Source organism: Leptonychotes weddellii, chromosome 8, assembly GCF_054177405.1.
Source record: "Leptonychotes weddellii isolate Sample4059 chromosome 8, ASM5417740v2, whole genome shotgun sequence".
Taxonomy (NCBI): domain Eukaryota; kingdom Metazoa; phylum Chordata; class Mammalia; order Carnivora; family Phocidae; genus Leptonychotes; species Leptonychotes weddellii.
In genome coordinates, this window is record NC_138376.1 from 15,105,822 (window position 1) to 15,110,117 (window position 4,296).

Consider the following 4,296-nt stretch of genomic DNA (forward strand, 5'->3'; position numbering starts at 1 on the left):
CCTGAGTCATTCAGAATATCAATTTGGATTTCAGAAAATACATCCATGAATAGTCTGAAGAGAACTTTATAAAGGAATTTGGAAAATATAATGGGCCAAATACACAGAGACTATGATTCTATGCATGGTTCTAGAGCTAATTACCAAATCAGTGGTGGATGAAATCCAAACACCATCATCACACTCACTTCCACTTCTTCCACTTCTCCTTAACTGGGTTCTAGGGTGAGAAGAATGACTGGTTGACCAACAGTTCACAATGGGTAATGTTTTACAATGAAGCAAACCCAGGAGAAAGCCTTGGGGGATCCTGTGATGCCTAGGGAACCATCTTTAAGATAGTGAGGGTTATCAACAAATGAATGGATAAAGAAGATATGGTCCATATATACAATGAAATATTATTCAGCCATCAGGAAGGATGAATACCCACCATTTGCATCGACATGGATGGAACTGGAGGGGATTACGCTAAGTGAAGTAAGTCAAGTAGAGAAAGACAATTATCATATGGTTTCACTCATGTATGGAACATAAGCAATACATGGAGGACCACAGGGGAAGGGAGGGAAATCTGAAGGGGGAGAAATCAGAGAGGAAGATGAACCATGAGAGACTATGGACCCCGGGAAACAAACTAAAGGTTTCAGAGAGGACGGGGGTGGGGGGAAGAAGTAGTAGGGTGATGGGTATTAAGGAGGGCATGTGTTGTGATGAGCACTGGGTGTTATGCATAACTGATGAATCATTGAACACTACATCAAAAACTAATATTGTACTATACAGTGGCTAACTGAACATGATAATAATTTAAAAAAAGACAGTGAAGGCTAGGATAAAAGAGGTAGTTCTTCCAAGTGGTGACTCAGGGAGAGGCAAAGAGTAGGGCCTAAGTCAGACAAATAGCAATGGGCTTCTGAACTTTGGTGGGCCTGCCTGTCAAGGCAAAACTCCCACTACTACCACCATAAGGTGTTTTTACTGTTAGAAGTAAAGGTGTTAGAAGGTGTTTTTATGGGAGCCTGGGTGGCTCAGTCGTTAAGCGTCTGCCTTTGGCTCAGGTCACTATCCCAAGGTCCTGGGATCGAGTCCCACATCGGGCTCCCTGCTCGGCAAGAAGCCTGCTTCTTCCTCTCCCACTTCCCCTGCTTGTGTTCCTGCTCTCACTATCTCTCTCTCTGTCAAATAAATAAATAAAATCTTTAAAAAAAAAAAAAAGGTGTTTTTACTGTTCATTGTCCCTAGATGTCACTTGCATGAAAATGATGTGTGCAGGACCCAGAAACTGTACAACACTATATTTTTACTCTCTACTGCTTAGAAATGGTCCTACCCAGAACATCCGATGAGCCAGTTTTCCAATTCCAAGCACTGACACTGTAACTTTCCTTGAAGATCCCTGCAAATTACCATGAAGGAAAGCAAAAGTTCTTTAGATATTGCTTTCAAATCCTATTCAGATATTTGGCTTGGTTGTTCTTAACCAGATGGCACTTCAGTATTCCTGTGTGGGGTATGTAAACACAGCCATCCCTGAAGTTTCTGGCTCAGTGAATTTGGGAAAGGGATTAATGGATGGTTACACATGGTTGAGAAATACTATTTTAGGATCATGCAAAATACCACTAACCATAAATTCATTTCACAGAAATAATGACCAATACTTTAAGAGAAGACCTAGTGTGATCATGAACAGAAAGATCATTGCATTTACATAATGAACTTATAATAATATTGTTCCACAATAATCCTTACCATATATATTGAGTACCCACTAAGTGTTAATGACCAAGACTAGTCATAAACATGTAATCTCACTTAAATGCTATTTTGGTGAAAGGAAGAAGTATTATCTCCATGCCATATAGGAAGAGGTTAAATGACTTGGCGAGGGAAAAAAATCTAGCAAGTGATGAAAATAGATTCAAGAGCAAGTTTAACTGCACCTAAAACACACACTCTTTTCTTACACGCACATTCTCCCAGTGTCTTTTTTTGCAGAGAGGAACAAAGTCAGCATAGAACAATGTCATACCAAGGACATACCCAAGCCATGAACATAAGCTCTGGTTAAGAGACAAGTGATACATTAATTAGTAGGTATATGTACAGTCACCATATTTTCTCAACCAATAATTGGGCCACATTTACTGAAATGGGACAGAATATTTTATTTTATTTATTTTATTTTATTTTTATGGAAGAGTCTTTACTATGAAAAAGAGGTGTTATCTAGGAAAGTCCCATGCTGGTTTCTTTCTAATAAAATGACAAAGCAGATTTCTTAAATAAGTCACCAAGGGCAGAAATTACTACTGAATAGTGCTACCCCTCCTTGCACACCCACAGTGCCCTGTGCTGAGTATAAATAGGTACCCGTGGGCCCAGGGTCTTTGGGCCTGGAAATCTCTCCCATCCCTTCTTGCAGAGCTCTGGTGGGGGGAACAGGAGCAGGAACTGGGTTCCCTAGAGTCTGGGCACTGGCAACATAAGGGATGATTCCTGAAAGATCCCACTCCTGGGTACACAGTTCAGAGCTCCCCAATACCTTCTGGTATCTGGGCTTCAGCAACAATGCTGAAGTGTGGGATGAATTTCCAAGCCCAAAAGGGGAATAAAGTGAACAACTGTCCCCACTTTCCTCCCTAAGTCACTCTCAGGCTGGGTCAGGTGGTCACTGGCAGGACCAGATGTGGCTGGAGCAGGAGAGCAGCGTCCCTGAGCAGCCTCCACCTTGGCCCTTGTTAGCAGTGGTCCAAGGGCACTGCTGACTCTGGGGCTTCCTCAGGAACTTGCAGGGATGCACAGATTCTGATGTGATGGCATGGTGGTCAGATGTGGCTTGTGTCCTGCAATACAGAGCTCCTTTCCAGCCCCTCACTGTGCTCAAAGCAGGGCAAGTGGGGGACACTATAGTCTTCCCTCCAAAATGAGGAGCTGGAAGGTGGCTCCAGTTGCTTAGGAGCCTGGTATACTCAGTTAATGATGGGGTCAGTGAGGTCAGCAGCTCTGGATCCAGGCAGGTAAGACTTCCACACTTTCTACTCTGCTGGATCCATCAGCTCTGTGGGGTTTTCCAGAAAAGAGTCCCTTCTTGTACATGTTCATGCATGCGGAAGAGGAGGGAGAAGAAGAACCCCAGAAAGGCGCTTGGGAGGGGGACATTACCTGAAGGCACTCTCCTCAGTCACAAATGAAAGAAACAGTCATGTCCTTGCTCTCTTCAATCACAATGGCTTCAGCTGGTTCTTGCAACAGCTTCTAGAGATGCTGAATTCCAGCTCCCACAGGCTCTAGGTCATTGTCAGACTCACTGGGGGAGCAGAGGGGTTCTGTCAGGGAGTAGGGGCTCTGGAAGGCAGTCTCCTTCTTGGAGGGAGGTTGCAGCGGGTATGCACATGGGTCCGTCTGGACAGAAAGTCCGTGATACTCCCTCATCCAGGGGTCCAGGGTTGAGCGGGCAGGGGCAGGGGCAGCTCCGGACAGGTGAGTGCTCTTCTGGCTCAGGCTGTGAAACGGGGGCTATTGCCCTTCTGTGCCCCTCTCCTCCTCCTCCTGGCTCTCACCTGGGTTGTCACCAGCCACTTGGTTCCACTTTAGCAGGACTCCTGGATTCTCTGGGGCATGCCACCTAAGGCGTACTTAGATGAGGGAGTCACAGCCTGGAGGCCCTGGCGCTGGGGTTTCCAAGCATTTCTAGGGGGCTCCTGCCAAGAAGCTGAAGCTGACTGCTCTTAAGGGGTAGCCTCCCCTGGAACTGACTGCACAGGGAGCCTGGGGCCCAAATGGAGGTCTCCAGATGGCTGGTCTCATTCTCCTCCAGGTTTTTCTGGCCCTGGAATGATCTCTGGCACATGTAGGCTCCCACTCCCCACCACCTAGAAGTCTTCTGCCTGGTCAAGACTCTATTCAGCCTACCAGACCACAACAGACCCCAGCACTGACCAGCTACCCAGCGTAGCCACTCAGAGCTCACCCCACCTAGGACACAATATTTTATATCAGACGATTGTGAATGTTCTAGGGCATACAGTCAGCATAAATAAGTACATGACAAATAGAACATGGGAGGAAGAGTCCCCAGTAGAAGGGAGATCAGTAGATAAAGAGAATATTCTAAGCTGATGGATTATGGGATAGATGGGAGGCAGGTTGACTTGAACTATTTTAGTCTCCCAGTATTCTCTAGCTAGACCTAAAACCAGAACAGAATGCAATGTTTTTCTTATAAGTCCTTAAATTTTTTTTCACATCGAATTCTCTGAGAACATTTAATTCAGATATCTTGAGTTTATA

General features: G+C 45.2%; 1 pseudogene; it reads right to left on the reverse strand.

The window, feature by feature from the left end:
* Positions 1-3,183: 3,183 nt before the first annotated feature.
* On the reverse strand, positions 3,184-4,018 carry LOC102743558 (protein PIMREG pseudogene; annotated as a pseudogene).
* Between the last annotated feature and the right edge of the window lie 278 nt (positions 4,019-4,296).